Source organism: Chiloscyllium plagiosum, chromosome 7 (genome assembly GCF_004010195.1).
Source record: "Chiloscyllium plagiosum isolate BGI_BamShark_2017 chromosome 7, ASM401019v2, whole genome shotgun sequence".
NCBI classification, from domain to species: Eukaryota; Metazoa; Chordata; class Chondrichthyes; order Orectolobiformes; family Hemiscylliidae; genus Chiloscyllium; species Chiloscyllium plagiosum.
Genome location: NC_057716.1, coordinates 113659284 through 113669066, shown reverse-complemented (window position 1 = coordinate 113669066; position 9783 = coordinate 113659284).

The window sequence follows — 9783 nt, the reverse complement described above, 5'->3', positions numbered from 1 at the left end:
ATACACATATACCGACGCACACATACACACACCGACAGAAACATACACACACATAAAAACACACAGACACACATACACAGACACACGCACACACATGCATACAGACACGCACAAATACACACTGAAACAGGGACACATAGACGCAGACACACACACACACAAATACACAGTCAGACACCGACACACATCGAAAGGAACAGACACAAATAAGATGCAGACACACACACACAGTCAAACACAGATACATTCACAGATGCACATACACTCTCAGAAGCAGGCACACATGCAGGTCCTGGGCTCCTCCACCGCCAAAGTTAACCACCTGACGCCTGGAGGAAGAAAGACTCATCTTCTGCCTGGGGACTTTGCAACAAAATGGGATCAATGTGGATTTCACCAGTTTTCTCATTTCTCCAACCCACACCTTATCCCAGATCCAACATTCGAAATCAGCACCGCACCCATGACCTGTCCTATTTTTTCCATCTTTCTTCCCATCTATCTGTCCCACCCTCCTCTCCGACATATCACATCAAATCCCAACTTCATCTTCCTATCACATTATCAGGTTCCTTCCCCAAACCATTCCCTTTCCCATTTATCTCTCAGACCCTTTGGGCCACAAGCCACATTCCTGATGAAGGGCTTACACAAGAAATTTCGATGCTCTTCTGGTGCTGTGCTTTTCCAGCATCACATTCTCGACTCTGGTCTCCAGCATCTGCAATCCTCACTTTCTCCCTTGAGCTAATGTATCCAGTTAATTCCCCACTAGACATTTTGTGCAGCTGGTCTGTTATTTTATCCTGTCTCCTTTACAAACAGAGCGGGGCATATACAGCCCTGCAGTGCTTTCGCAATACTCCCACATACAAGGACTAAGTAAAAAAAAGGCAAGATTTAAAGTCCGTCCGTCAGTAACCCTCATCCATTCCATCGAGACTGAGTTATAATTGCCTTTTATTATGATATGAAATGTTATGTAAGGAAGCGGTTAACTGACTCTGTTTGTTCGTTGACTGTAATTAATGCCAGTCTCCATGGATTCTAATTATCCCAGTAGAGAGTTCCTATCTTTTAATGATAAATTGGCACCGTTCAATGTGTTATCTCAAAGTGTGAGCGGGAACATCACCGACAGCACTAACAGAGATCAGCAGCTCCAGATGGAGAAGAGGAGAAGAGATCATAATCCGAGAACATTAGACTGGAATGTTTCAACAATGGACAGGGGTTTTTCCGATTATGTTTGGTCTCTTTCTACATTTTAGTTGTCATTATCATGGCGGATCTATTATGTCCTTCGGATTATTCAATATTTGTATTATCCTCTTCTGTCTATCGTTGGTGTTCCTGGTAAGTCTCACCATCCAGATATGTTTTTTTTTACAATAAACCTATATGACTGCCTTACTGTTCTCTCATGTAGTCTTCATTTCTTGCCACTATTATTGTTCATGTTGAGACTGAATCCAAACATTCAATCTGCAGACCACTACCAACTACATCAAGGAACTTGTTCAATTACTGTCTCCCTTCTTGATGCTGGCAGTGTTACTCATGGGCCTCTATGTTGACCAACTCACTTTCAGATGTGAACCATTGTCTCACTGCCCTTGCTATTTAATATTGGGAGTATGGAGGTCATTGCCCTCTATTATGTTTACAAATTCCGTTTCTTTCATGGGACTCCAGCCCATGCCTGCCCAATATCTTTTTTTTTATTCATTTGTGGGACGTGGGTGTTGCTGGCAGGCCTGCAATAATAGGCTATTCCTATTTGCCCTTGAGAAGGTGATGGTGAGCTGGCCTCTTGAATCGCTGCAGTCCACTTGCTATGAAATGACTCACAATGCAATTACGGAGGGCATTCCAGAATTCTGACGCAACAACTGTGAAGGAAAACCGGTATAATTCCAAGACAGGGTAGTGAGCGGCTTGGAGGGAAACTTGCAGGTGGTGTTTGACACAGATGAATCACAACGTTGGTGATTCCTTTGGCCATGAGCTGATTCCTGACATCATGCCCTGACCATTATTAACTTTAACTACTCACTGCTCCAGACTGTACTTCGCTGGCTTAACCCATCTGCTGGTTGAACCTTGAGCTGTGTAATACAGACTTAAAGATGACAACAATCTGCTGCTGTCACTCTCGGGTTGAAACCTTCGAACTCATATCAAAATGTCACCAATCTGACATTCCAAGGCACACTGATCTATATCGCTATAGTGTCTGGTAATGTCTTTATTTTGATATTCTTGAGCAGTTAACTCATCTGTCCATGCAAATTCCCTCAGTCTCTCTGTGTCGATTATCCAAATCTCTGAAAGTTGTTCATATTTAACATGGTTTCCTTTAAGTGCGTTTTCTCTCAAACAATGATTTTCACATTCAACCACCCCAAATGCACGACCCCCCCCCCCCCCACACACACACACACACGCACACACACATGCACACACATACACCTCATACTGGTCCAATGGGGATAGAAATCTTCCCCTGTTGTGTGTATTTGATGTGTATATCGTTTCCATGTGAAAGTAAAGCTTTGCCATACTCTATATCCTGGGCAGATAATCCGATTTACTGAGCAATACACCAGCATGACCTGCACAGTTCTCCCTGTGAATCTGTCAACTTCTCCCAGTTTATAGTGTTTGTGGTGTTCTGTGAAGCTGATTTAGAATTCGATGTAGCACACCATTCCAGCTGATCTGACAATGCCTTTATTCAATGTTCTCATTCTTGTAAGTTTACTCTTGAAGATTTCACTTCTCCAGTTAGTCCCACTATTCCTGATGAAGGGCTTTGGCCCGAAACGTCGATTTTGCCTGTCCTCGGATTTTGCCTGTCCTCGGATGCTGCCTGAACTGCTGTGCTCTTCCAGCACCACTAATCCAGTATTAAAACCAGCACCGTTTTTGCTAATTCTTGCATTTGAAGAACCTTTCACGAGGGTTATGATTAATTGTGGAGCTCCCCTTTCTAAAATAAAAGTTGAAACCAATATTTGCTGACCATAATGGATGCGTCTACCAGATTGCCAGAGGCAATTCCATTATTGGAGTGTTAAGGCAAAAAGGGAGGTGGAGGAGTTGGCAGTTTTCTTTACTCACTGTGGACTACCCAGAGAGATTCAGTCAGATCAAGGGTCTCATTGTACCACACAGCTGTTTTAGGAAGTCATGGATAGCTTAGGCATTAAACACTTCAAATCAAGGGCGTCCCATCCCGAATCCCAGTGAGCCTTGGAAAGTTAGCTTCAGAAGCTGAAGACCATGTTAACAACGTACTGTCAAGATTTCCTGAATAATTGGAATAAAGGTGTCCCACTAAATTGTTTGCCATCGGAGATGCCCCAAATAAATCTTCTCAATTTACTTCCTTTAAGTTAATATTCGAACATGAAGTGAGAGGACCTTTGAAATTAATCAAATATAAATTGACAGGGCCAAGGTCGGAGATCTCACACTTGGATTATGTATGTGAGGTGAGGGAGAGTTTAGATGGAGTAGGTGAGTTAGCTAAACAGGACCTGAAGAGGACACAGCATAGAGTGATGCAGGTGGCAGATAAAACTCTGAAACTTTGATGATTTCCTGTGGAGATGACGTATTGGTATTGCCACCAGTGGTAGGAAATCCCTTCAAATCGAGGTTTAGTGGCCCTTTCAAATTAAAAAAAATGTTGAGTCAGTTAAACTATCTGGTAAAGTTACCAGATATGACAAAAACGTTATCGAACATGTCATGTGAATGAATAATGCTCCAGCCACATTTAAGATTCAGGAACAGAGTTGTGGCCAGATGAACAATTTGTGCAGCTTATCTGTATGATATAGTGATCTTTAGGAAGTGATTGAAAGCTCACATGTTACAGTTGCCAGAGTATTTTGAACAATTGCAAGAAGCAAACTTAGTAATAAGCTTACATAAAACAGAATTTGCGAAGGCAGAGGTAAAGTTCTTGGGACGTAATATTGGACATGGAAGGTTGACCCCATGGAACACAAAGATGAAAGGCTTTGAGGAATTTCCGCGACCATCCTCGAAGAAAGAGGTGCATTAATTTTTGGAACTGAAGTTTGTTGCAAACTTCAACAGTGTATTGGCACCACTGATGGATTTACTAAAGAAGAACACAGAATTGTGGTGTACAGAGCAATGCGAGGAGGTATTTGAAAAAGTTAAAGCAGGATTAATCACCGCATCAGTTTTAGATACACCAAATATTTTGAAACCCTTTGAAAAATGTTCTAGATGCTAGGAATATAGGGGTCGGAGCTGTATTGATACAGAAAAATGATGATGGAATTGAGTGGCCAATTGGCTTCTTGTCGAAAAAACTCAACATCCACCAGAAAAAAAAAATACAAAATCTCCATTACTGAAAAAAGAATGATTAAGTTTCGTACTGGCCTGACAATATTTCAATGTTGATATGAAAAACAAATTATCGGAGATGCTTGTGGACAATAACAGCCCTCTCGTATGTTTTGGAATATTTAAAGACCGGAAGAAGAGATGGAGTCATTGAAGTCTTATGTTACCGACTTTAAAATAACAAAATGTACATGCTGTTGGTCCTAAAATGTGATAGCAGATGTGTTATCGTGGATTTAAAGGAAAACGTTTCGATAAGATTTGACTTATTCCATTGTTATATAGGTGTGCAGAATAAATATGAATGGTATAGCTGAGATTGATACTTTTGTTTTTTCATAATAATGGAGTTAAGAATTAGAGGAAAAGAAATGAAACTATATTTTCATTCTGATGGTTCTTTTTTTTTTCTGAAGTGGAGAGGTGTTATGAAGCCAAAAACTTGTCTCGTCACTTTAAGACAGAACAGGCTTTGCTGAATAGAATGTACAGGCACAGATGCCAGCTAAAGGTCATCCTGTTCCACATGTCACCATTAGCTGGAAAATGGATACCAGAGTTTTGGTTGCTGTTTTGACAACAATTCAAATACAACCAAAGAGTTAAAATAACGCTCAGGATAACAGAAGCCAACAGAATTTGAATATTGTTGTTTGCACACCTGGAAAGTAATCAATTTATGAGAAATATTATATCATGGGGAGTATATAAACCCAGCATTTTGAACAATAGAGGGAGAACCACTGCCATCCAACAACAGAGTAACTGCTGTAGAGCAGGAGTGCTAACTGACCATCTTAAACACTCACTATCAAAGATGCATGTTCATGAGAAACCTACTTGCATTAAAAAAGACATGACCCAGGGAGATCAGCAGCTGGAAGAGTGAACACAGCGGGAAACATGGAGATTGTGTGGTCTTGAGATTGTAATGTTAATATGTGGGTTGTTGGAACAGCATATTTTAACAGAGTTGGAATCAGATAGTAAGTAGTTAAGAAAAGAGGAGCTTGTATTTGTGAATAGTTGTTGTTTAGTATTCACTATTAAATGTAAGAAACTAACTTGTCAATTTTTGTTTAAATAGTGGAATGTCGGAGATCTGTGTCGCTCATATTTTAACAGATTACAAGGTGAGGCGAGCGTTTCTGGTTATTTGTTTTAATTAACAGAGGGGTTCGACTCCACCTCGTAAATGTCCATCCACGCTAACCCCATTTCCCTGCAGTTGGCCCAAATCCTTCAAGTCCTTTACTATCCACATACTTATCAAAATGCTTTTGAAATGTTGTTAATGCCACCCTCCAACCACATCTGCTGGCAGTTCATCCACGTGCCATCCTCTGTGTACAGACGTGGCCCCTCAAGGTTCCCTTTTATTCCTTCCCCTCTAACCTTAAACTGATCCCGTCAAATCCTTGTTTCAGTACACGTTGGAAAAAGACTGAGAGCATTCATCCTACCCATACCCCTCATGATTTTATACAGCTCTAAAAAGCCCCCCCCCCCCCCCTCAGTCTTCTGCACTCTTAAAAAAAGGTAATAACTTGTTCAACCTCTCCCTATAACTCAGACCATTGGGTCCTGGCAATGTCCTTGTAAATTTTTTCTGCACTCTTTCTAATTTCAAAAGGCCTTTGATAAGGTGCCACACGGGAGGCTGCTGAGCAAGGTGAGGGCCCATGGTGTTCGAGGTGAGCTACTATTATGGATTGAGGACTGGCTGTCTGACTGAAGGCAGAGAGTTAGGATAAAAAGTTCTTTTTCAGAATGGCAGCCGGTGACAAGCGGTGTCCCGCAGGGTTCAGTGTGGGGGCCGCAGCTGTTCACATTATATACTAATGATCTGGATGAGGGGACTGGGGGCATTCTAGCGAAGTTTGCCGATGATACAAAGTTAGGTGGACAGGCTGGTAGTACTGAGGAAGTGGGGAGGCTGCAGAAGGATCTAGACAGCTTGGAGGAGTGGTCCAAGAAATGGCTGATGGAATTCAATGTAAGCAAATGTGAGGTCTTGCACTTTCCAAAACGAATAGAAGCATGGACTACTTTCTAAACGGTGAGAAAATTCGTGAAGCCAAAGTACAGAGGGATCTGGGAGTGCTAGTTGAGGATTCTCTAAAGGTAAACATGCAGGTTGAGTCCGTGATTAAGAAAGCGAAAGCAATGTTGTCAATTACCTCAAGAGGGTTGGAATACAAAAGAACTGTTGTGCTACTGAGACTTTATAAAGCTCTGGTTAGGCCCCATTTGGAGTACTGTGTCCAGTTTTGGTCCCCGCACCTCAGGAAGGACATACTGGCACAGGAGCGTGTCCAGCGGAGTTTCACATGGATGATCCCTGGAATGGTAGGTCTAACATATGAAGAACGGCTGAGGATCCTGGGATTGTATTCATTGGAGTTTAGAAGATTAAGGGGAGATCTAATAGAACGTACAAGATAATACGTTTCTATACGTTTGGAACGGGTGGACACTAGGAAATTGTTTCCGTTAGGCGAGGAGACTAGGACCCGTGGACACAGCCTTAGAATTAGAGGGAGTAAATTCAGAACAGAAATGCGGAGTCATTTCTTCAGCCTGAGAGTGGTGGGCCTGTGGAATTCATTGCCACAGAGTGCAGTGGAGGCTGTGACACTAAATGTCTTCAAGGCAGAAATTGGTAAATTCTTGATGAAACAGGGAATTAAGGGTTACGGGGAGAATGCGGCTAAGTGGAGTTGAAATGCCCATCAGCCATGATTGAATGGCAGAGTGGACTCGATGAGCCGAATGGCCTTACTTCCGCTCCTATGTCTTATGGTCTTATGGTCTTAATTTAATAACATCCTCCCTAAAACAAGATGACAAAAACTGAACATAATACTCCAAGTGCAGCATTTCCAAAGTCCTGTGCAACTGCAACATAAATTATGTACTCCATGTCCTGCCTGATGAAGGCCAGTGTGCCAAAAGTCTTCTTCACTGCCCTGTCTACCTGTGACTCCACTCTCTGGGAACCGTGCACCTGAACACCAAAGTCTCTCTGCCCACTATACCCCTTAAGGCCCTCCTATTCACCATGAAACTCCTACCTTGATTTGAGTTTCCAAAATGCAACGCCTCACACATCTATATTAAATTCCATTTGTTATTTCTCGGCCCACTTCACCACCTGATTAAGGTCCTGCTGCAATTTCTGATAAACTTCCTCACTGATCCCGCTCCCACTTATTTTAGTGTCACCTGCAAACTTACTAATCATACCTTGTACATTCTCAAATAAATCATAGATAACAAACAGCCTCCAGTCTAACAAGCATCCTAACACTAAACACTCTGCTTCCTACCATCAAGTCAACTCTGTATCAATTGGCTAGTTCCCCCAGCATTCCATGTGATGTAACCTTCCAGAGCAGCCTGCCAGGTGGAACCTTATTGAAAGGCCTTGTTGAAATCCATAGAGACTACGTTTACCGCTCTGTCCTCATCAACCTTCTTGGTCAGATCATCAAAGAACGCTAACAAATTTGGAATGCATGATCTCCTACTTACAAGTGTATGCAGACTGCTCCGAATCCCACCTGTGTAAGTAATGGATTCAGTCAATGGTATGCTGTGCTTCATTGTAAGATTATTCGAGTACATTAGTAAAGCCACCTTCCTGCTGTTGTAGAGCCTTGCTGCGAGAGTATTTGGAGCACTCTGTACAGATTTGATCTCCTTTGTAAGTAATGATCTCCTTACCACAGACACTGATGATGGTATCATGAGGACAGAGTGAAGACGCTGAGTATTTAATCTGTAGAGCTGTGAGAGACAAAGAAATGTTGATGCTGAAACACGAGGAGTGGCAGCGTTCACTTATTTCCAAAAGAGACATTGAGAGTGAGAGAAATTCCATACTTTACCCAGGATTGATTGGTGTGATTTATTGTCACATGTATCTCAGTACAGGGAAACACTTTATTTATGAGCAGTGGAGGCAGATCTTAGTAAGCAGGCCAGACAGATCATAGGGTGGAAATAGAGTTGGACAGAGTAAGGCATACCGGTTACACTGCACAAGACAAGCACTCAACAAGATCAACATGAACAAGATCAGCATTATTTAAACTTAGAGAGTCCATTCATCAGTCTAACGTGACTTTCCTAATAGTTTATATGCCTTTATTAACTCTCCCCACGTTATTGTGCAGTCGGCGTGTGAACCCGTACTGAACATCAGTATTCTCACATTCCCGAACAGCAACTACAATACCTTCCATCTGAAACAGGTAGCCATTCCCACCAGTTTCCCCCCTACATAGAAAACAAAAGTCTGGTTTCTCGGATATGGAAAGTGCTTTCTTGAGACTTCACACAAGACATATGGCTTCCCTGCTCACCACTAGAAAACTGCATTAAAGTCCCACGTGAGTATCATGAGGAACATGAACAACGTGGAGCAGTCTCTCTGTGCAGACTCTGCTCCACTTGGTCATCATGTTGGAGCATCAGTTAGGAGACAGTGAGGCCTGCGGATGCTGGAGATCAGGATAGAGCGTAGATAGCTGGAAACGAACAGCAGGTCAGCCAGCATCCTTGAAGCAAGAGAATCGACGTTTTGGGCAGAAGACATTCATCAGGAATCAGCATCAATTACCTCATTCTGCCCCCGTGTAAGTGCATTGAGGTGGGAATGGCTTCCTCCTGTTCCTGTATAAGTAACTCAACGGACTGACTGGCTTCAACCTCGTCCGAGTGGACAGGGCCAAGGGCCTGACTGGTTAACCCCTGGTTCTTGTTTGACAGCTCATTGTACTGACAAGTGTGATGATGCTGCAGCTTTAAGAGGTTATTTTGTCATGGTTTCTTTTAAGAGAGAGCTGACTAGTTACGAAGCTGACTAGTTAAGACCGCTTGAGTAAACAGCGAGGGAGGCCTTAGGTTTATTTTAATGCAGACTGAATGGGTGTGGCCAGCTCTCACAGATTAAAATCTCTTGATTTTGGTTTATCAGCAACATCAGAAACTATTGGGGTCTTCACAGAGTTGGAAGCTTCAGTGAATGTCTCCTGGCTGCTACTCTCTCTGAATTTTCTCTTGATGCTGTTTTTAACTCCTGGATTGGAGAAATGTTTGTGGCAATCTGTGTCTGAATATTCTTTTTTGCCAAGAGCTGTGTTTATGGGAGTTTCCTATATTGGAACAGTTCATTAGTAATAGTTCCTAGATCTAGTATTCTGTTAACTTGTCCAATAGAATTACGTTATTCTAAATTCCTCTTTCTTTGGTTTCATTTTCTCTTTTGTGTTCAAATAAATGATGTTTTGCTTCAAACCAAGTAGTTTGACCAGTCACATTGCATCTGGAACAGACACTTTACATTTCCTTTAAAATAAGAAAACATTAGAGTTTAGGCTATCGCCTTCA